Source organism: Pristiophorus japonicus, chromosome 4, assembly GCF_044704955.1.
Source record: "Pristiophorus japonicus isolate sPriJap1 chromosome 4, sPriJap1.hap1, whole genome shotgun sequence".
NCBI lineage: Eukaryota > Metazoa > Chordata > Chondrichthyes > Pristiophoridae > Pristiophorus > Pristiophorus japonicus.
The window spans coordinates 202,662,842-202,685,589 of record NC_091980.1 but is presented as its reverse complement, the minus strand read 5'-3'; positions in this window follow the sequence as shown (position 1 = coordinate 202,685,589).

Sequence of the window (22,748 nt, the reverse complement as noted above, 5' to 3'; positions counted from 1 at the left end):
TCGGGAAGAGCAGTCAGTCCTCGGGGAGTGAAGTCAGTCCACGGGGAGGGAAGTCAGTTCTCGGGGAGAGGAGTCAGTCCACGGGGATAGACGTCAGTCCTCGATGAGAGAAGTCAGTCCTCAGGGAGAGAGTCAGTCCTCGGGGAGAGAAGTCAGTCCACGGGGAGAGAAGTCAGTCATCGGGGAGAGAGACAGTCCTCAAGGAGAGAAGTCACTCCTCGGGGAGAGATGTCAGTCCTCGGGGAGAGAGGTCAGTCCTCTGGGAGAGCAGTAAGTCCACGGGGAGAGAAGTCAGTCCACGGGAAGAGCAGTCAGTCATCGGGGAGAGAGTCAGTCCTCGGGGAGAGAAGCCACTCCTCAGGGAGAAACCTCAGTCCTCGGTGAGAGAGGTCAGTCCTCGGGAAGAGCAGTCAGTCCACGGGGAGAGAAGTCAGTCCACGGGGAGAGAAGTCAGTCCTCGGGGAGAGAAGTCAGTCCTCGGGGAGAGAAGTCAGTCCATGGGGAGAGAAGTCAGTCTTCGGGGAGAGAAGTCAGTCCATGGGGAGAGAAGTCAGTCCTCGGTGAGGGAAGTCAGTCCTCGGGGAGAGAAGTCAGTCCACGGGGAGAGAATTCAGTCCAGGTCGAGAGAAGTCATCCCTCGGGGAGAGAAGTCAGTCCTCGGGGAGAATTCAGTCCTCGGGGAGAGACGTCAGTCCTCGGGTAGAGAAGTCAGTTATCGGGGAGAGAAGTCAGTCCACGGGGAGATCAGTCAGTCCTCAGGCAGAGAAGTCAGTCCACGGTGAGAGAAGTCAGTCCTCGGGGAGAGAAGTCAGTTCACGGGGAGAGAAGTCAGTCCTCGGGGAGAGAAGTACGTCCTCGGGGAGGGAAGTCAGTCCTGGGGAGAGACGTCAGTCCTCGGGGAGAGAAGTCAGACTTCGGGGGGGAGTCAGTCCTCGCGGAGAGAAGTCAGTCCTCGGGGAGAGAGTCAGTCCACGGGGAGAGAAGTCGGTCCGCGGGGAGAGAAGTACGTCCTCGGGGAGGGAAGTCAGTCCTGGGGAGAGACGTCAGTCCTCGGGGAGAGAAGTCAGACTTCGGGGGGGAGTCAGTCCTCGCGGAGAGAAGTCAGTCCTCGGGGAGAGAGTCAGTCCACGGGGAGAGAAGTCGGTCCGCGGGGCGAGAAGTCAGTCCTCGGGAAGAGCAGTCAGTCCACAGGGAGAGAAGTCAGTTCTTGGGGAGAGGAGTCAGTCCACGGGGATAGACGTCAGTCCTCGATGAGAGAAGTCAGTCCTCAGAGAGAGAGTCAGTCCTCGGGGAGGGAAGTCAGTCCTCGGGGAGAGAAGTCAGTCCACGGGGAGAGAAGTCAGTCATCGGGGAGAGAGACAGTCCTCGAGGAGAGAAGTCACTCCTCGGGGAGAGATGTCAGTCCTAGGGGAAAGAGGTCAGTCCTCTGGGAGAGCAGTAAGTCCACGGGGAGAGAAGTCAGAACTCGGGAAGAGCAGTCAGTCCTCGGGGAGTGAAGTCAGTCCGCGGGGAGAGAAGTTAGTCCACGGGGAGAGAAGTCAGTCCTCGGGCAGAGAAGTCAGTCCTCGGGGAGAGAAGTCAGTCCTCGGGGAGAGAAGTCAGTCCATGCGGAGAGAAGTCAGTCCATGCGGAGAGAAGTCAGTCTTCGGGGAGAGAAGTCAGTCCATGAGGAGAGAAGTCAGTCCTTGGGGAGGGAAGTCAGTCCTTGAGGAGGGAAGTCAGTCCTCGGGGAGAGAAGTCAGTCCACGGGGAGAGAATTCAGTCCACGTCGAGAAAAGTCAGTCCTCGGGGAGAGAAGTCAGTCCTCGGGGAGAGAAGTCAGTCCTCGGGGAGAAGTCAGTCCTCGGGGAGAAGTCAGTCCTCGGGGAGTGAAGTCAGTCCTCGGGCAGTGAGTCAATCCATGGGGAGGGAGTCAGTCCTCGGGGAGAGACGTCAGTCCTCGGGGAGAGAAGTCAATCCTCAGGGAGAAGTCAGTCCTCGGGCAGAAGTCCGTCCTCGGGGAGAGAAGTCAGTCCACGGGGAGAGAAGTCTGTCCTCCGGGAGAGAAGTCAGTCATCGGGGAGAGAAGTCAGTCCTCGGGCAGAAGTCCGTCCTCGGGGAGAGAAGTCAGTCCACGGGGAGAGAAGTCTGTCCTCCGGGAGAGAAGTCAGTCCACGGGGAGAGAAGTCAGTCCTCGGGGAGAGAAGTCAGCCCTCGGGGAGAGAAGTCAGTCCTCGGAGGGAGAAGTCAGACTACAGGGAGAGAAGTGAGTTCCTCGGGGAAAGACGTCAGTCCTCGGGGAGAGAAGTCAGTCCTCGGGGAGAGAAGTCAGTCCTCGGGGAGAGAAGTCAGTCCACGGGGAGAGAAGTCAGTCCTTCGGGAGAGAAGTCAGTCCTCGAGGAGAGCAGTCAGTCGTCGGGTAGAGAAGTCAGTCCTCGGGGAGAGAAGTCAGTCCACGGGAAGAGAAGTCAGTTCTTGGGGAGAGCAGTCAGTCCAAGGGGATAGACGTCAGTCCTCGAGGAGAGAAGTCAGTCCTCAGGGAGAGAGTCAGTCCTCGGGGAGGGAAGTCAGTCCTCGGGGAGAGAAGTCAGTCCACGGGGAGAGAAGTCAGTCCACGGGAGAGCAGTCAGTCCACGGGGAGAGAAGTCAGTCCTCGGGAACAGAAGTCAGTCCTCGGGGAGAGAAGTCAGTCCTCGGGGAGAGAGTCTGTCCTTCGGGAGACAAGTCAGTCCACAGGGAGAGAAGTGAGTCCTCGGGGAGAGACGTCAGTCCTCGGGGAGAGAAGTCAGTCCACGGGGAGAGAAGTCAGTCCACGGGGAGAGAAGTCAGTCATCGGGGAGAGAAGTCAGTCATCGGGGAGAGAGTCAGTCCTCGGGAAGAGAAGCCACTCCTCAGGGAGAAATGTCAGTCCTCGGGGAGAGAGGTCAGTCCTCGGGAAGAGCAGTCAGTCCTCGGGGAGTGAAGTCAGTCCACGGGGAGAGAAGTCAGTCTACGGGGAGAGAAGTCAGTCCTCGGGGAGAGAAGTCAGTCCTCGGGGAGAGAAGTCAGTCCATGGGGAGAGAAGTCAGTCTTCGGGGAGAGAAGTCAGTCCATGGGGAGAGAAGTCAGTCCTCGGGGAGGGAAGTCAGTCCTCGGGGAGAGAAGTCAGTCCACGGGGAGAGAATTCAGTCCAGGTCGAGAGAAGTCATCCCTCGGGTAGAGAAGTCATTCCTCGGGGAGAAGTCAGTCCTCGGGGAGAGACGTCAGTTCTCGGGTCGAGAAGTCAGTTCTCGGGGAGAGAAGTCAGTCCACTGGGAGATCAGTCAGTCCTCAGGCAGAGAAGTCAGTTCACGGGGAGAGAAGTCAGTCCTCGGGGAGAGAAGTACGCCCTCGGGGTGGGAAGTCAGTCCTGAGGGGAGACGTCAGTCCTCGGGGAGAGAAGTCAGACTTCGGGGAGGAGTCAGTCCTCGCGGAGAGAAGTCAGTCCTCGGGGAGAGAGTCAGTCCACGGGGAGAGAAGTCGGTCCTCGGGGCGAGAAGTCAGTCCTCGGGAAGAGCAGTCAGTCCACGGGGAGAGAAGTCAGTTCTCGGGGAGTGAAGTCAGTCCGCGGGGAGAGAAGTTAGTCCACGGGGAGAGAAGTCAGTCCTCGGGCAGAGAAGTCAGTCCTCGGGGAGAGAAGTCAGTCCTCGGGGAGAGAAGTCAGTCCATGCGGAGAGAAGTCAGTCCATGCGGAGAGAAGTCAGTCTTCGAGGAGAGAAGTCAGTCCATGGGGAGAGAAGTCAGTCCTTGGGGAGGGAAGTCAGTCCTTGGGGAGGGAAGTCAGTCCTCGGGGAGAGAAGTCAGTCCACGGGGAGAGAATTCAGTACACGTCGAGAAAAGTCAGCCCTCGGGGAGAGAAGTCAGTCCTCGGGGAGAGAAGTCAGTCCTCGGGGAGAGAAGTCAGTCCTCGGGGAGAAGTCAGTCCTCGGGGAGTGAAGTCAGTCCTCGGGCAGTGAGTCAATCCATGGGGAGGGAGTCAGTCCTCGGGGAGAGACGTCAGTCCTCGGGGAGAGAAGTCAGTCCTCAGGGAGAAGTCAGTCCTCGGGGAGAGAAGTCAGTCCTCGGCCAGAAGTCCGTCCTCGGGGAGAGAAGTCAGTCCACGGGGAGAGAAGTCTGTCCTCGGGGAGAGAATTCAGTCCATGGGGAGAGAAGTCAGTCCTCGGGGAGAGAAGTCAGCCATCGGGGAGAGAAGTCAGCCCTCGGGGAGAGAAGTCAGTCCTCGGAGGGAGAAGTCAGACCACAGGGAGAGAAGTGAGTCCTCGGAGAGAGACGTCAGTCTTCGGGGAGAGAAGTCAGTACACGGGGAGAGAAGTCAGTCCACGGGGAGAGAAGTCAGTCCACGGTGAGAGAAGTCAGTCCTCGACCAGAGCAGTCAGTCCTCGGGGAGAGAAGTCAGTCCATAGGGAGAGAAGTCAGTCATCGGGGAGAGATGTCAGTCCTCGGGGAGAGATGTCAGTCCTCGGGGAGAGAGGTCAGTCCTCTGGGAGAGGAGTCAGTCTACGGGGAGAGAAGTCAGTTCTCGAGAAGAGCAGTCAGTCCTCGGGGAGTGAAGTCAGTCCACGGGGAGAGAATTCAGTCCACGGGGAGAGAAGTCAGTCCTCGGGGAGAGAAGTCAGTCCTCGGGGAGAGAAGTCAGTCCTCGGGGAGAGAAGTCAGTCCATGCGGAGAGAAGTCAGTCCTCGGGGAGAGAAGTCAGTCCATGGGGAGAGAAGTCAGTCCTCGGGGAGAGAAGTCAGTCCTCGGGGAGAGAAGTCAGTCCTCGGGGAGAGAAGTCACTCCTCAGGGAGAGATGTCAGTCCTCGGGGAGAGAGGTCAGTCCTCGGGGAGAGAGGCCAGTCCTCTGGGAGAGGAGTCAGTCCATGGGGAGAGAAGTCAGTCCTCGGGAAGCGCAGTCAGTCCTCGGGGAGTGAAGTCAGTGCACGGGGAGAGAAGTCAGTCCACGGGGAGAGAAGTCAGTCCTCGGGGAGAGACGTCAGTCCTCGGGGAGTGAGTCAGTCCACGGGGAGAGAAATCAGTCCTCCGGGAGAGAAGTCAGTCCTCAGGGAGAATTCAGTCCTCGGGGAGAGAAGTCAGTCCTCGGGGAGAAGTCCGTCCTCGGGGAGAGAAGTCAGTCCAAGGGGAGAGAAGTCTGTCCTCCGGGAGAGAAGTCAGTCCACGGGGAGAGAAGTCAGTCCTCGGGAACAGAAGTCAGTCCTCGGGGAGAGAAGTCAGTCCTCGGGGAGAGAGTCTGTCCTTCGGGAGACAAGTCAGTCCACAGGGAGAGAAGTGAGTCCTCGGGGAGAGACGTCAGTCCTCGGGGAGAGAAGTCAGTCCTCGGGGAGAGAAGTCAGTCCACGGGGAGAGAAGTCAGTCCACGGGGAGAGAAGTCAGTCATCGGGGAGAGAAGTCAGTCATCGGGGAGAGAGTCAGTCCTCGGGGAGAGAAGCCACTCCTCAGGGAGAAATGTCAGTCCTCGGGGAGAGAGGTCAGTCCTCGGGAAGAGCAGTCAGTCCTCGGGGAGTGAAGTCAGTCCACGGGGAGAGAAGTCAGTCGACGGAGAGAGAAGTCAGTCCTCGGGGAGAGAAGTCAGTCCTCGGGGAGAGAAGTCAGTCCATGGGGAGAGAAGTCAGTCTTCGGGGAGAGAAGTCAGTCCATGGGGAGAGAAGTCAGTCCTCGGGGAGGGAAGTCAGTCCTCGGGGAGAGAAGTCAGTCCACGGGGAGAGAATTCAGTCCAGGTCGAGAGAAGTCATCCCTCGGGGAGAGAAGTCAGTCCTCGGGGAGAAGTCAGTCCTCGGGGAGAGACGTCAGTTCTCGGGTAGAGAAGTCAGTTCTCGGGGAGAGAAGTCAGTCCACTGGGAGATCAGTCAGTCCTCAGGCAGAGAAGACAGTCCACGGTGAGAGAAGTCAGTCCTCGGGGAGAGAAGTCAGTTCACGGGGAGAGAAGTCAGTCCTCGGGGAGAGAAGTACGCCCTCGGGGTGGGAAGTCAGTCCTGAGGGGAGACGTCAGTCCTCGGGGAGAGAAGTCAGACTTCGGGGAGGAGTCAGTCCTCGCGGAGAGAAGTCAGTCCTCGGGGAGAGAGTCAGTCCACGGGGAGAGAAGTCGGTCCTCGGGGCGAGAAGTCAGTCCTCGGGAAGAGCAGTCAGTCCACGGGGAGAGAAGTCAGTTCTCGGGGAGTGATGTCAGTCCACGGGGAGAGAAGTTAGTCCACGGGGAGAGAAGTCAGTCCTCGGGCAGAGAAGTCAGTCCTCGGGGAGAGAAGTCAGTCCTCGGGGAGAGAAGTCAGTCCATGCGGAGAGAAGTCAGTCCATGTGGAGAGAAGTCAGTCTTCGAGGAGAGAAGTCAGTCCATGGGGAGAGAAGTCAGTCCTTGGGGAGGGAAGTCAGTCCTTGGGGAGGGAAGTCAGTCCTCGGGGAGAGAAGTCAGTCCACGGGGAGAGAATTCAGTCCACGTCGAGAAAAGTCAGCCCTCGGGGAGAGAAGTCAGTCCTCGGGGAGAGAAGTCAGTCCTCGGGGAGAGAAGTCAGTCCTCGGGGAGAGAAGTCAGTCCTCGGGGAGAAGTCAGTCCTCGGGGAGTGAAGTCAGTCCTCGGGCAGTGAGTCAATCCATGGGGAGGGAGTCAGTCCTCGGGGAGAGACGTCAGTCATCGGGGAGAGAAGTCAGTCCTCAGGGAGAAGTCAGTCCTCGGGGAGAGAAGTCAGTCCTCGGACAGAAGTCCGTCCTCGGGGAGAGAAGTCAGTCCACGGGGAGAGAAGTCTGTCCTCGGGGAGAGAATTCAGTCCATGGGGAGAGAAGTCAGTCCTCGGGGAGAGAAGTCAGCCCTCGGGGTGAGAAGTCAGCCCTCGGGGAGAGAAGTCAGTCCTCGGAGGGAGAAGTCAGACCACAGGGAGAGAAGTGAGTCCTCGGGGAGAGACGTCAGTCTTCGGGGAGAGAAGTCAGTACACGGGGAGAGAAGTCAGTCCACGGGGAGAGAAGTCAGTCCACGGGGAGAGAAGTCAGTCCTCGACCAGATCAGTCAGTCCTCGGGGAGAGAAGTCAGTCCATAGGGAGAGAAGTCAGTCATCGGGGAGAGATGTCAGTCCTCGGGGAGAGATGTCAGTCCTCGGGGAGAGAGGTCAGTCCTCTGGGAGAGGAGTCAGTCCACGGGGAGAGAAGTCAGTTCTCGAGAAGAGCAGTCAGTCCTCGGGGAGTGAAGTCAGTCCACGGGGAGAGAATTCAGTCCACGGGGAGAGAAGTCAGTCCTCGGGGAGAGAAGTCAGTCCTCGGGGAGAGAAGTCAGTCCATGCGGAGAAAATTCAGTCCTCGGGGAGAGAAGTCAGTCCATGGGGAGAGAAGTCAGTCCTCGGGGAGAGAAGTCAGTCCTCGGGGAGAGAAGTCACTCCTCAGGGAGAGATGTCAGTCCTCGGGGAGAGAGGTCAGTCCTCGGGGAGAGAGGCCAGTCCTCTGGGAGAGGAGTCAGTCCATGGGGAGAGAAGTCAGTCCTCGGGAAGCGCAGTCAGTCCTCGGGGAGTGAAGTCAGTGCACGGGGAGAGAAGTCAGTCCACGGGGAGAGAAGTCAGTCCTCGGGGAGAGACGTCAGTCCTCGGGGAGTGAGTCAGTCCACGGGGAGAGAAATCAGTCCTCCGGGAGAGAAGTCAGTCCTCAGTGAGAATTCAGTCCTCGGGGAGAGAAGTCAGTCCTCGGGGAGAAGTCCGTCCTCGGGGAGAGAAGTCAGTCCAAGGGGAGAGAAGTCTGTCCTCCGGGAGAGAAGTCAGTCCTCGGGGAGAGACGTCAGTCCTCGGGGAGAGAAGTCATGTCCTCAGGAGAAGTCAGTCCACGGCGGGTGAAGTCCGTCCTCGGGGAGAGAAGTCAGTCCACGGGGAGAGAAGTCAGTCCTCGGGGAGAGAAGTCAGTCCTCGGAGGGAGAAGTCAGACCACAGGGAGAGAAGTGAGTCCTCCGGGAGAGACGTCAGTCCTCGGGGAGAGAAGTCAGTCCACGGAGAGAGAAGTCTGTCCTCGGGGAGAGAATTCAGTCCTCGCAGAGAGAAGTCAGTCCTCGGGGAGAGAAGTCAGTCCTCAGGGAGAAGTCCTTCCTCGGGGAGAGAAGTCAGTCCTCGAGGAGAGCAGTCAGTCGTCGGGTAGAGAAGTCAGTCCTCGGGGAGAGAAGTCAGTCCACGGGAAGAGAAGTCAGTTCTCGGGGAGAGCAGTCAGTCCAAGGGGATAGACGTCAGTCCTCGAGGAGAGAAGTCAGTCCTCAGGGAGAGAGTCAGTCCTCGGGGAGGGAAGTCAGTCCTCGGGGAGAGAAGTCAGTCCACGTGGAGAGAAGTCAGTCCACGGGGAGAGAAGTCAGTCCTCGGGAACAGAAGTCAGTCCTCGGGGAGAGAAGTCAGTCCTCGGGGAGAGAGTCTGTCCTTCGGGAGACAAGTCAGTCCACAGGGAGAGAAGTGAGTCCTCGGGGAGAGACGTCAGTCCTCGGGGAGAGAAGTCAGTCCTCAGGGAGAGAAGTCAGTCCACGGGGAGAGAAGTCAGTCCACGGGGAGAGAAGTCAGTCATCAGGGAGAGAAGTCAGTCATCGGGGAGAGAAGTCAGTCATCGGGGAGAGAGTCAGTCCTCGGGGAGAGAAGCCACTCCTCAGGGAGAAATGTCAGTCCTTGGGGAGAGAGGTCAGTCCTCGGGAAGAGCAGTCAGTCCTCGGGGAGTGAAGTCAGTCGACGGGGAGAGAAGTCAGTCTACGGGGAGAGAAGTCAGTCCTCGGGTGGAGAAGTCCGTCCTCGGGGAGAGAAGTCAGTCCACGGGGAGAGAAGTCAGTCCTCGGGGAGAGAAGTCAGTCCTCGGAGGGAGAAGTCAGACCACAGGGAGAGAAGTGAGTCCTCGGGGAGAGACGTCAGTCCTCGGGGAGAGAAGTCAGTCCACGGGGAGAGAAGTCAGTTCTCGGGGAGAGGAGTCAGTCCAGGGGGACAGACGTCAGTCCTCGAGGAGAAAAGTCAGTCCTCGGGGAGGGAAGTCAGTCCTCGGGGAGAGAAGTCAGTCCACGGGGAGAGAAGTCAGTCCACGGGAGAGCAGTCAGTCCACGGGGAGAGAAGTCAGTCCTCGGAAACAGAAGTCAGTCCTCGGGGAGAGAAGTCAGTCCTCGGGGAGAGAGTCTGTCCTTCGGGAGACAAGTCAGTCCGCAGGGAGAGAAGTGAGTCCTCGGGGAGAGACGTCAGTCCTCGGGGAGAGAAGTCAGTCCTCGGGGAGAGAAGTCAGTCCACGGGGAGAGAAGTCAGTCCACGGGGAGAGAAGTCAGTCATCGGGGAGAGAAGTCAGTCATCGGGGAGAGAGTCAGTCCTCGGGGAGAGAAGCCACTCCTCAGGGAGAAATGTCAGTCCTCGGGGAGAGAGGTCAGTCCATGCGGAGAGAAGTCAGTCCATGCGGAGAGAAGTCAGTCTTCGGGGAGAGAAGTCAGTCCATGAGGAGAGAAGTCAGTCCTTGGGGAGGGAAGTCAGTCCTTGAGGAGGGAAGTCAGTCCTCGGGGAGAGAAGTCAGTCCACGGGGAGAGAATTCAGTCCACGCCGAGAAAAGTCAGTCCTCGGGGAGAGAAGTCAGTCCTCCGGGAGAGAAGTCAGTCCTCGGGGAGAAGTCCGTCCTCGGGGAGAGAAGTCAGTCCAAGGGGAGAGAAGTCTGTCCTCCGGGAGAGAAGTCAGTCCTTGGGGAGAGAAGTCAGTCCTCGGGGAGAGAAGTCATGTCCTCAGGAGAAGTCAGTCCACGGGGGGTGAAGTCCGTCCTCGGGGAGAGAAGTCAGTCCACGGGGAGAGAAGTCAGTCCTCGGGGAGAGAAGTCAGTCCTCGGAGGGAGAAGTCAGACCACAGGGAGAGAAGTGAGTCCTCCGGGAGAGACGTCAGTCCTCGGGGAGAGAAGTCAGTCCACGGAGAGAGAAGTCTGTCCTCGGGGAGAGAATTCAGTCCTCGCAGAGAGAAGTCAGTCCTCGGGGAGAGAAGTCAGTCCTCAGGGAGAATTCGGTCCTCGGGGAGAGAAGTCAGTCCACGGGTGGAGAAGTCCGTCCTCGGGGAGAGAAGTCAGTCCACGGGGAGAGAAGTCAGTCCTCGGGGAGAGAAGTCAGTCCTCGGAGGGAGAAGTCAGACCAAAGGGAGAGAAGTGAGTCCTCGGGGAGAGACGTCAGTCCTCGGGGAGAGAAGTCAGTCCACGGGGAGAGAAGTCAGTTCTCGGGGAGAGGAGTCAGTCCAGGGGGATAGACGTCAGTCCTCGAGGAGAGAAGTCAGTCCTCGGGGAGGGAAGTCAGTCCTCGGGGAGAGAAGTCAGTCCACGGGGAGAGAAGTCAGTCCACGGGAGAGCAGTCAGTCCACGGGGAGAGAAGTCAGTCCTCGGAAACAGAAGTCAGTCCTCGGGGAGAGAAGTCAGTCCTCGGGGAGAGAGTCTGTCCTTCGGGAGACAAGTCAGTCCACAGGGAGAGAAGTGAGTCCTCGGGGAGAGACGTAGATCCTCGGGGAGAGAAGTCAGTCCTCGGGGAGAGAAGTCAGTCCACGGGGAGAGAAGTCAGTCCACGGGGAGAGAAGTCAGTCCACGGGGAGAGAAGTCAGTCATCGGGGAGAGAAGTCAGTCATCGGGGAGAGAGTCAGTCCTCGGGGAGAGAAGCCACTCCTCAGGGAGAAATGTCAGTCCTCGGGGAGAGAGGTCAGTCCTCGGGAAGAGCAGTCAGTCCTCGGGGAATGAAGTCAGTCCACGGGGAGAGAAGTCAGTCTACGGGGAGAGAAGTCAGTCCTCGGGTGGAGAAGTCCGTCCTCGGGGAGAGAAGTCAGTCCACGGGGAGAGAAGTCAGTCCTCGGGGAGAGAAGTCAGTTCTCGGAGGGAGAAGTCAGACCACAGGGAGAGAAGTGAGTCCTCGGGGAGAGACGTCAGTCCTCGGGGAGAGAAGTCAGTCCACGGGGAGAGAAGTCAGTTCTCGGGGAGAGGAGTCAGTCCAGGGGGACAGACGTCAGTCCTCGAGGAGAGAAGTCAGTCCTCGGGGAGGGAAGTCAGTCCTCGGGGAGAGAAGTCAGTCCACGGGGAGAGAAGTCAGTCCACGGGAGAGCAGTCAGTCCACGGGGAGAGAAGTCAGTCCTCGGAAACAGAAGTCAGTCCTCGGGGAGAGAAGTCAGTCCTCGGGGAGAGAGTCTGTCCTTCGGGAGACAAGTCAGTCCACAGGGAGAGAAGTGAGTCCTCGGGGAGAGACGTCAGTCCTCGGGGAGAGAAGTCAGTCCTCGGGGAGAGAAGTCAGTCCACGGGGAGAGAAGTCAGTCCACGGGGAGAGAAGTCAGTCATCGGGGAGAGAAGTCAGTCATCGGGGAGAGAGTCAGTCCTCGGGGAGAGAAGCCACTCCTCAGGGAGAAATGTCAGTCCTCGGGGAGAGAGGTCAGTCCATGCGGAGAGAAGTCAGTCCATGCGGAGAGAAGTCAGTCTTCGGGGAGAGAAGTCAGTCCATGAGGAGAGAAGTCAATCCTTGGGGAGGGAAGTCAGTCCTTGAGGAGGGAAGTCAGTCCTCGGGGAGAGAAGTCAGTCCACGGGGAGAGAATTCAGTCCACGCCGAGAAAAGTCAGTCCTCGGGGAGAGAAGTCAGTCCTCCGGGAGAGAAGTCAGTCCTCAGGGAGAATTCAGTCCTCGTGGAGAGAAGTCAGTCCTCGGGGAGAAGTCCGTCCTCGGGGAGAGAAGTCAGTCCAAGGGGAGAGAAGTCTGTCCTCCGGGAGAGAAGTCAGTCCTCGGGGAGAGAAGTCAGTCCTCGGGGAGAGAAGTCATGTCCTCAGGAGAAGTCAGTCCACGGGGGGTGAAGTCCGTCCTCGGGGAGAGAAGTCAGTCCACGGGGAGAGAAGTCAGTCCTCGGGGAGAGAAGTCAGTCCTCGGAGGGAGAAGTCAGACCACGGAGAGAGAAGTCTGTCCTCGGGGAGAGAATTCAGTCCTCGCAGAGAGAAGTCAGTCCTCGGGGAGAGAAGTCAGTCCTCAGGGAGAAGTCGGTCCTCGGGGGGAGAAGTCGGTCCTCGGGGAGAGAAGTCAGTCCACGGGTGGAGAAGTCTGTCCTCGGGGAGAGAAGTCAGTCCACGGGGAGAGAAGTCAGTCCTCAGGGAGAGAAGTCAGTCCTCGGAGGGAGAAGTCAGACCAAAGGGAGAGAAGTGAGTCCTCGGGGAGAGACGTCAGTCCTCGGGGAGAGAAGTCAGTCCACGGGGAGAGAAGTCAGTTCTCGGGGAGAGGAGTCAGTCCAGGGGGATAGACGTCAGTCCTCGAGGAGAGAAGTCAGTCCTCGGGGAGGGAAGTCAGTCCTCGGGGAGAGAAGTCAGTCCACGGGGAGAGAAGTCAGTCCACGGGAGAGCAGTCAGTCCACGGGGAGAGAAGTCAGTCCTCGGAAACAGAAGTCAGTCCTCGGGGAGAGAAGTCAGTCCTCGGGGAGAGAGTCTGTCCTTCGGGAGACAAGTCAGTCCACAGGGAGAGAAGTGAGTCCTCGGGGAGAGACGTCAGTCCTCGGGGAGAGAAGTCAGTCCTCGGGGAGAGAAGTCAGTCTTCGGGGAGAGAAGTCAGTCCATGGGGAGAGAAGTCAGTCCTCGGGGAGGGAAGTCAGTCCTCGGGGAGAGAAGTCAGTCCACGGGGAGAGAATTCAGTCCAGGTCGAGAGAAGTCATCCCTCGGGGAGAGAAGTCAGTCCTCGGGGAGAAGTCAGTCCTCGGGGAGAGACGTCAGTTCTCGGGTAGAGAAGTCAGTTCTCGGGGAGAGAAGTCAGTCCACTGGGAGATCAGTCAGTCCTCAGGCAGAGAAGTCAGTCCACGGTGAGAGAAGTCAGTCCTCGGGGAGAGAAGTCAGTTCACGGGGAGAGAAGTCAGTCCTCGGGGAGAGAAGTACGCCCTCGGGGTGGGAAGTCAGTCCTGAGGGGAGACGTCAGTCCTCGGGGAGAGAAGTCAGACTTCGGGGAGGAGTCAGTCCTCGCGGAGAGAAGTCAGTCCTCGGGGAGAGAGTCAGTCCACGGGGAGAGAAGTCGGTCCTCGGGGCGAGAAGTCAGTCCTCGGGAAGAGCAGTCAGTCCACGGGGAGAGAAGTCAGTTCTCGGGGAGTGATGTCAGTCCACGGGGAGAGAAGTTAGTCCACGGGGAGAGAAGTCAGTCCTCGGGCAGAGCAGTCAGTCCTCGGGGAGAGAAGTCAGTCCTCGGGGAGAGAAGTCAGTCCATGCGGAGAGAAGTCAGTCCATGTGGAGAGAAGTCAGTCTTCGAGGAGAGAAGTCAGTCCATGGGGAGAGAAGTCAGTCCTTGGGGAGGGAAGTCAGTCCTTGGGGAGGGAAGTCAGTCCTCGGGGAGAGAAGTCAGTCCACGGGGAGAGAATTCAGTCCACGTCGAGAAAAGTCAGCCCTCGGGGAGAGAAGTCAGTCCTCGGGGAGAGAAGTCAGTCCTCGGGGAGAGAAGTCAGTCCTCGGGGAGAGAAGTCAGTCCTCGGGGAGAAGTCAGTCCTCGGGGAGTGAAGTCAGTCCTCGGGCAGTGAGTCAATCCATGGGGAGGGAGTCAGTCCTCGGGGAGAGACGTCAGTCATCGGGGAGAGAAGTCAGTCCTCAGGGAGAAGTCAGTCCTCGGGGAGAGAAGTCAGTCCTCGGACAGAAGTCCGTCCTCGGGGAGAGAAGTCAGTCCACGGGGAGAGAAGTCTGTCCTCGGGGAGAGAATTCAGTCCATGGGGAGAGAAGTCAGTCCTCGGGGAGAGAAGTCAGCCCTCGGGGAGAGAAGTCAGCCCTCGGGGAGAGAAGTCAGTCCTCGGAGGGAGAAGTCAGACCACAGGGAGAGAAGTGAGTCCTCGGGGAGAGACTTCAGTCTTCGGGGAGAGAAGTCAGTACACGGGGAGAGAAGTCAGTCCACGGGGAGAGAAGTCAGTCCACGGGGAGAGAAGTCAGTCCTCGACCAGATCAGTCAGTCCTCGGGGAGAGAAGTCAGTCCATAGGGAGAGAAGTCAGTCATCGGGGAGAGATGTCAGTCCTCGGGGAGAGATGTCAGTCCTCGGGGAGAGAGGTCAGTCCTCTGGGAGAGGAGTCAGTCCACGGGGAGAGAAGTCAGTTCTCGAGAAGAGCAGTCAGTCCTCGGGGAGTGAAGTCAGTCCACGGGGAGAGAATTCAGTCCACGGGGAGAGAAGTCAGTCCTCGGGGAGAGAAGTCAGTCCTCGGGGAGAGAAGTCAGTCCATGCGGAGAAAATTCAGTCCTCGGGGAGAGAAGTCAGTCCATGGGGAGAGAAGTCAGTCCTCGGGGAGAGAAGTCAGTCCTCGGGGAGAGAAGTCACTCCTCAGGGAGAGATGTCAGTCCTCGGGGAGAGAGGTCAGTCCTCGGGGAGAGAGGCCAGTCCTCTGGGAGAGGAGTCAGTCCATGGGGAGAGAAGTCAGTCCTCGGGAAGCGCAGTCAGTCCTCGGGGAGTGAAGTCAGTGCACGGGGAGAGAAGTCAGTCCACGGGGAGAGAAGTCAGTCCTCGGGGAGAGACGTCAGTCCTCGGGGAGTGAGTCAGTCCACGGGGAGAGAAATCAGTCCTCCGGGAGAGAAGTCAGTCCTCAGTGAGAATTCAGTCCTCGGGGAGAGAAGTCAGTCCTCGGGGAGAAGTCCGTCCTCGGGGAGAGAAGTCAGTCCAAGGGGAGAGAAGTCTGTCCTCCGGGAGAGAAGTCAGTCCTCGGGGAGAGACGTCAGTCCTCGGGGAGAGAAGTCATGTCCTCAGGAGAAGTCAGTCCACGGCGGGTGAAGTCCGTCCTCGGGGAGAGAAGTCAGTCCACGGGGAGAGAAGTCAGTCCTCGGGGAGAGAAGTCAGTCCTCGGAGGGAGAAGTCAGACCACAGGGAGAGAAGTGAGTCCTCCGGGAGAGACGTCAGTCCTCGGGGAGAGAAGTCAGTCCACGGAGAGAGAAGTCTGTCCTCGGGGAGAGAATTCAGTCCTCGCAGAGAGAAGTCAGTCCTCGGGGAGAGAAGTCAGTCCTCAGGGAGAAGTCCTTCCTCGGGGAGAGAAGTCAGTCCTCGAGGAGAGCAGTCAGTCGTCGGGTAGAGAAGTCAGTCCTCGGGGAGAGAAGTCAGTCCACGGGAAGAGAAGTCAGTTCTCGGGGAGAGCAGTCAGTCCAAGGGGATAGACGTCAGTCCTCGAGGAGAGAAGTCAGTCCTCAGGGAGAGAGTCAGTCCTCGGGGAGGGAAGTCAGTCCTCGGGGAGAGAAGTCAGTCCACGTGGAGAGAAGTCAGTCCACGGGGAGAGAAGTCAGTCCTCGGGAACAGAAGTCAGTCCTCGGGGAGAGAAGTCAGTCCTCGGGGAGAGAGTCTGTCCTTCGGGAGACAAGTCAGTCCACAGGGAGAGAAGTGAGTCCTCGGGGAGAGACGTCAGTCCTCGGGGAGAGAAGTCAGTCCTCAGGGAGAGAAGTCAGTCCACGGGGAGAGAAGTCAGTCCACGGGGAGAGAAGTCAGTCATCAGGGAGAGAAGTCAGTCATCGGGGAGAGAGTCAGTCCTCGGGGAGAGAAGCCACTCCTCAGGGAGAAATGTCAGTCCTTGGGGAGAGAGGTCAGTCCTCGGGAAGAGCAGTCAGTCCTCGGGGAGTGAAGTCAGTCGACGGGGAGAGAAGTCAGTCCTCGGGGAGAGAAGTCAGTCCTCGGAGGGAGAAGTCAGACCACAGGGAGAGAAGTGAGTCCTCGGGGAGAGACGTCAGTCCTCGGGGAGAGAAGTCAGTCCACGGGGAGAGAAGTCAGTTCTCGGGGAGAGGAGTCAGTCCAGGGGGACAGACGTCAGTCCTCGAGGAGAGAAGTCAGTCCTCGGGGAGGGAAGTCAGTCCTCGGGGAGAGAAGTCAGTCCACGGGGAGAGAAGTCAGTCCACGGGAGAGCAGTCAGTCCACGGGGAGAGAAGTCAGTCCTCGGAAACAGAAGTCAGTCCTCGGGGAGAGAAGTCAGTCCTCGGGGAGAGAGTCTGTCCTTCGGGAGACAAGTCAGTCCACAGGGAGAGAAGTGAGTCCTCGGGGAGAGACGTCAGTCCTCGGGGAGAGAAGTCAGTCCTCGGGGAGAGAAGTCAGTCCACGGGGAGAGAAGTCAGTCCACGGGGAGAGAAGTCAGTCATCGGGGAGAGAAGTCAGTCATCGGGGAGAGAGTCAGTCCTCGGGGAGAGAAGCCACTCCTCAGGGAGAAATGTCAGTCCTCGGGGAGAGAGGTCAGTCCATGCGGAGAGAAGTCAGTCCATGCGGAGAGAAGTCAGTCTTCGGGGAGAGAAGTCAGTCCATGAGGAGAGAAGTCAGTCCTTGGGGAGGGAAGTCAGTCCTTGAGGAGGGAAGTCAGTCCTCGGGGAGAGAAGTCAGTCCACGGGGAGAGAATTCAGTCCACGCCGAGAAAAGTCAGTCCTCGGGGAGAGAAGTCAGTCCTCCGGGAGAGAAGTCAGTCCTCGGGGAGAAGTCCGTCCTCGGGGAGAGAAGTCAGTCCAAGGGGAGAGAAGTCTGTCCTCCGGGAGAGAAGTCAGTCCTTGGGGAGAGAAGTCAGTCCTCGGGGAGAGAAGTCATGTCCTCAGGAGAAGTCAGTCCACGGGGGGTGAAGTCCGTCCTCGGGGAGAGAAGTCAGTCCACGGGGAGAGAAGTCAGTCCTCGGGGAGAGAAGTCAGTCCTCGGAGGGAGAAGTCAGACCACAGGGAGAGAAGTGAGTCCTCCGGGAGAGACGTCAGTCCTCGGGGAGAGAAGTCAGTCCACGGAGAGAGAAGTCTGTCCTCGGGGAGAGAATTCAGTCCTCGCAGAGAGAAGTCAGTCCTCGGGGAGAGAAGTCAGTCCTCAGGGAGAATTCGGTCCTCGGGGAGAGAAGTCAGTCCACGGGTGGAGAAGTCCGTCCTCGGGGAGAGAAGTCAGTCCACGGGGAGAGAAGTCAGTCCTCGGGGAGAGAAGTCAGTCCTCGGAGGGAGAAGTCAGACCAAAGGGAGAGAAGTGAGTCCTCGGGGAGAGACGTCAGTCCTCGGGGAGAGAAGTCAGTCCACGGGGAGAGAAGTCAGTTCTCGGGGAGAGGAGTCAGTCCAGGGGGATAGACGTCAGTCCTCGAGGAGAGAAGTCAGTCCTCGGGGAGGGAAGTCAGTCCTCGGGGAGAGAAGTCAGTCCACGGGGAGAGAAGTCAGTCCACGGGAGAGCAGTCAGTCCACGGGGAGAGAAGTCAGTCCTCGGAAACAGAAGTCAGTCCTCGGGGAGAGAAGTCAGTCCTCGGGGAGAGAGTCTGTCCTTCGGGAGACAAGTCAGTCCACAGGGAGAGAAGTGAGTCCTCGGGGAGAGACGTCAGTCCTCGGGGAGAGAAGTCAGTCCTCGGGGAGAGAAGTCAGTCCACGGGGAGAGAAGTCAGTCCACGGGGAGAGAAGTCAGTCCACGGGGAGAGAAGTCAGTCATCGGGGAGAGAAGTCAGTCATCGGGGAGAGAGTCAGTCCTCGGGGAGAGAAGCCACTCCTCAGGGAGAAATGTCAGTCCTCCGGGAGAGAGGTCAGTCCTCGGGAAGAGCAGTCAGTCCTCGGGGAGTGAAGTCAGTCCACGGGGAGAGAAGTCAGTCTACGGGGAGAGAAGTCAGTCCTCGGGTGGAGAAGTCCGTCCTCGGGGAGAGAAGTCAGTCCACGGGGAGAGAAGTCAGTCCTCGGGGAGAGAAGTCAGTCCTCGGAGGGAGAAGTCAGACCACAGGGAGAGAAGTGAGTCCTCGGGGAGAGACGTCAGTCCTCGGGGAGAGAAGTCAGTCCACGGGGAGAGAAGTCAGTTCTCGGGGAGAGGAGTCAGTCCAGGGGGACAGACGTCAGTCCTCGAGGAGAGAAGTCAGTCCTCGGGGAGGGAAGTCAGTCCTCGGGGAGAGATGTCAGTCCACGGGGAGAGAAGTCAGTCCACGGGAGAGCAGTCAGTCCACGGGGAGAGAAGTCAGTCCTCGGAAACAGAAGTCAGTCCTCGGGGAGAGAAGTCAGTCCTCGGGGAGAGAGTCTGTCCTTCGGGAGACAAGTCAGTCCACAGGGAGAGAAGTGAGTCCTCGGGGAGAGACGTCAGTCCTCGGGGAGAGAAGTCAGTCCTCGGGGAGAGAAGTCAGTCCACGGGGAGAGAAGTCAGTCCACGGGGAGAGAAGTCAGTCATCGGGGAGAGAAGTCAGTCATCGGGGAGAGAGTCAGTCCTCGGGGAGAGAAGCCACTCCTCAGGGAGAAATGTCAGTCCTCGGGGAGAGAGGTCAGTCCATGCGGAGAGAAGTCAGTCCATGCGGAGAGAAGTCAGTCTTCGGGGAGAGAAGTCAGTCCATGAGGAGAGAAGTCAATCCTTGGGGAGGGAAGTCAGTCCTTGAGGAGGGAAGTCAGTCCTCGGGGAGAGAAGTCAGTCCACGGGGAGAGAATTCAGTCCACGCCGAGAAAAGTCAGTCCTCGGGGAGAGAAGTCAGTCCTCCGGGAGAGAAGTCAGTCCTCAGGGAGAATTCAGTCCTCGTGGAGAGAAGTCAGTCCACGGGGAGAAGTCCGTCCTCGGGGAGAGAAGTCAGTCCAAGGGGAGAGAAGTCTGTCCTCCGGAAGAGAAGTCAGTCCTCGGGGAGAGAAGTCAGTCCTCGGGGAGAGAAGTCATGTCCTCAGGAGAAGTCAGTCCACGGGGGGTGAAGTCCGTCCTCGGGGAGAGAAGTCAGTCCACGGGGAGAGAAGTCAGTCCTCGGGGAGAGAAGTCAGTCCTCGGAGGGAGAAGTCAGACCACAGGGAGAGAAGTGAGTCCTCCGGGAGAGACGTCAGTCCTCGGGGAGAGAAGTCAGTCCACGGAGAGAGAAGTCTGTCCTCGGGGAGAGAATTCAGTCCTCGCAGAGAGAAGTCAGTCCTCGGGGAGAGAAGTCAGTCCTCAGGGAGAAGTCGGTCCTCGGGGAGAGAAGTCAGTCCACGGGTGGAGAAGTCTGTCCTCGGGGAGAGAAGTCAGTCCACGGGGAGAGAAGTCAGTCCTCGGGGAGAGAAGTCAGTCCTCGGAGGGAGAAGTCAGACCAAAGGGAGAGAAGTGAGTCCTCGGGGAGAGACGTCAGTCCTCGGGGAGAGAAGTCAGTCCACGGGGAGAGAAGTCAGTTCTCGGGGAGAGGAGTCAGTCCAGGGGGATAGACGTCAGTCCTCGAGGAGAGAAGTCAGTCCTCGGGGAGGGAAGTCAGTCCTCGGGGAGAGAAGTCAGTCCACGGGGAGAGAAGTCAGTCCACGGGAGAGCAGTCAGTCCACGGGGAGAGAAGTCAGTCCTCGGAAACAGAAGTCAGTCCTCGGGGAGAGAAGTCAGTCCTCGGGGAGAGAGTCTGTCCTTCGGGAGACAAGTCAGTCCACAGGGAGAGAAGTGAGTCCTCGGGGAGAGACGTCAGTCCTCGGGGAGAGAAGTCAGTCCTCGGGGAGAGAAGTCAGTCCACGGGGAGAGAAGTCAGTCCACGGGGAGAGAAGTCAGTCCACGGGGAGAGAAGTCAGGCATCGGGGAGAGAAGTCAGTCATCGGGGAGAGAGTCAGTCCTCGGGGAGAGAAGCCACTCCTCAGGGAGAAATGTCAGTCCTCGGGGAGAGAGGTCAGTCCTCGGGAAGAGCAGTCAGTCCTCGGGGAGGGAAGTCAGTCCACGGGGAGAGAAGTCAGTCCACGGGGAGAGAAGTCAGTCCTCGGGGAGAGAAGTCAGTCCTCGGGGAGAGAAGTCAGTCCTCGGGGAGAGAAGTCAGTCCATGGGGAGAGAAGTCAGTCTTCGGGGAGAGAAGTCAGTCCATGGGGAGAGAAGTCAGTCCTCGGGGAGGGAAGTCAGTCCTCGGGGAGAGAAGTCAGTCCACGGGGAGAGAATTCAGTCCAGGTCGAGAGAAGTCATCCCTTGGGGAGATAAGTCAGTCCTCGGGGAGAAGTCAGTCCTCGGGGAGAGACGTCAGTCCTCGGGTAGAGAAGTCAGTTCTCGGGGAGAGAAGTCAGTCCACGGGGAGATCAGTCAGTCCTCAGGCAGAGAAGTCAGTCCTCGGGGAGGGAAGTCAGTCCTCGGGGAGAGAAGTCAGTCCACGGGGAGAGAAGTCAGTCCACGGGAGAGCAGTCAGTCCACGGGGAGAGAAGTCAGTCCTCGGGAACAGAAGTCATTCCTCTTGGAGAGAAGTCAGTCCTCGGGGAGAGAGTCTGTCCTTCGGGAGACAAGTTAGTCCACAGGGAGAGAAGCGAGTCCTCGGGGAGAGAAGTCAGTCCTCGGGGAGAGAAGTCAGTCCTCGGGGAGAGAAGTCAGTCCTCAGTGAGAGAGTCAGTCTTCGGGGAGGGAAGTCAGTCCTCGGGGAGAGAAGTCAGTCCACGGGGAGAGAAGTCAGTCCTCGGGAAGAGAAGTCACTCCTCGGGAAGAGAAGTCACTCCTCGGGGAGAGATGTCAGTCCTCGGGGCGAGAGGTCAGTCCTCTGGGAGAGGAGTCAGTCCATGGGGAGAGAAGTCAGTCATCGGGAAGAGCAGTCAGTCCTCGGGGAGAGAAGTCAGGCCTCGGGGAGAGAAGTCAGTCCTCGGGTCGAGAAGTCAGTCCTCGGGAAGAGCAGTCAGTCCACGGGGAGAGAAGTCAGTCCACGGGGAGAAGTCAGTCCTCAGGGACAGAAGTCAGTCCACGGGGAGAGAAGTCTGTCCTCCGGGAAAGAAGTCAGTCCTCGGGGATAGAAGTCAGTCCTCGGAGAAAGAAGTCAGTCCACTGGGAAAGAAGTCAGTCCACGGGGAGAGAATTCTGTCCTCGGGGAGAGAAGTCAGTCCACGGGGAGGGCAGTCAGTCCTCGGGCAGAGAAGTCAGTCCTCGCGGAGAGAAGTCAGTCCTCGGGGAGAGAGTCAGTCCACGGGGAGAGAAGTCAGTCCTCGGAGAGAGAGGTCAGTCCACAGGGAGAGAAGTCAGTCCACGGGGAGAGAAGTCAGTCTTCGGGAAGAGAAGTCAGTCCTCGGGGAGAGACGTCAATCCACGGGGAGAGAAGTCAGTCCTCGGGAAAAGATGTCAGTCCACGGGGAGAGAAGTCATTCCTCGGGGAGAGATGTCAGTCCACTGGGAGAGAAGTCAGTCCACGGGGAGAGAAGTCTGTCCTCCGGGAGAGAATTCAGTCCTCGGGGAGAGAAGTCAGTCCTCGGTGAGCGAAGTCAGTCCTCAGGGAGAAGTCGGTCCTCGGGGAGAGAAGTCAGTCCACGGGGGGAGAAGTCCGTCCTCGGGAAGAGAAGTCAGTCCACGGGGTGAGAAGTCAGTCCTCGGGGAGAGAAGTCAGCCCTCGGGGAGAGAAGGCAGTCCTCGGAGGGAGAAGTCAGACCAATGGGAGAGAGTCAGTCCTCGGGGAGGGAAGTCAGTCCTCGGGGAGAGAAGTCAGTCCACGGGGAGAGAAGTCAGTCATCGGGGAGAGAGTCTGTCCATGCGGAGAGAAGTCACTCCTCGGGGAGAGATGTCAGTCTTCGGGGAGAGAAGTCAGTCCTCGAGAACAGAAGTCAGTCCTCGGGGAGAGAAGTCAGTCCTCGGGGAGCGAGTCTGTCCTTCGGGAGACAAGTCAGTCCACAGGGAGAGAAGTGAGTCCTCGGGGAGAGAAGTCAGTCCTCGGGGAGAGAAGTCAGTCCACGGGGAGAGAAGTCAGTCCACGGGGAGAGAAGTCAGTCCTCGGGTAGAGAAGTCAGTCCACGGGGAGAGAAGTCAGTTCTCGGGGAGAGGAGTCAGTCCACGGGGATAGACGTCAGTCCTCGAGGAGAGAAGTCAATCCTCAGGGAGAGAGTCAGTCCTCGGGGAGGGAAGTCAGTCCTCGGGGAGAGAGGTCAGTCCACGGGGAGAGAAGTCAGTCATCGGGGAGAGAGTCTGTCCATGGGGAGAGAAGTCACTCCTCGGGGAGAGATGTCAGTCCTCGGGGAGAGAGGTCAGTCCTCGGGGAGAGAGGTCAGTCCTCGGGGAGAGGAGTCAGTCCACGGGGAGAGAAGTCAGTCCTCGAGAAGAGCAGTCAGTCCTCGGGGAGTGAAGTCAGTACACGGGGAGAGAAGTCAGTCCACGGGGAGAGAAGTCAGTCCTCGGGGAGAGAAGTCAGTCCTCGGGGAGAGAAGTCAGTCCATGGGGAGAGAAGTCAGTCCTCGGGGAGAGAAGTCAGTCCATGGGGAGAGAAGTCAGTCCTCGGGGAGAGAAGTCACTCCTCAGGGAGAGAAGTCAGTTCTCGGGGAGAGAGGTCAGTCCTCTGGGAGAGGAGTCAGTCCATGGGGAGAGAAGTCAGTCCTCGGGAAGAGCAGTGAGTCCTCGGGGAGTGAAGTCAGTCCACGGGGAGAGAAGTCAGTCCACGGGGAGAGAAGTCAGTCCACGGGGAGAGAAGTCAGTCCTCGGGGAGAGAAGTCAGTCCACGGGGAGAGAAGTCAGTCCACGGGGAGAGAAGTCAGTCCATGGGGAGAGAAGTCTGTCCATGGGGAGAGAAGTCAGTCCTCGGGGAGGGAAGTCAGTCTTCGGGGAGAGAAGTCAGTCCACGGGGAGAGAATTCAATCCACGTCGAGAGAAGTCAGCCCTCGGGGAGAGAAGTCAGTCCTCAGGGAGAAGTCGGTCCTCGGGGAGAGAAGTCAGTCCACGGGGGGAGAAGTCCGTCCTCGGGGAGAGAAGTCAGTCCATGGGGAGAGAAGTCAGTCCTCGGGGAGAGAAGTCAGCCCTCGGGGAGAGAAGTCAGTCCTCGGAGGGAGAAGTCAGACTACAGGGAGAGAAGTGAGTTCCTCGGGGAGAGACGTCAGTCCTCGGGGAGAGAAGTCAGTCCTCGGGGAGAGAAGTCAGTCCACGGGGAGAGAAGTCAGTCATCGGGGAGAGAAGTCAGTCCTCGAGGAGAGCAGTCAGTCCTCGGGTAGAGAAGTCATTCCTCGGGGAGAGAAGTCAGTCCACGGGAAGAGAAGTCAGT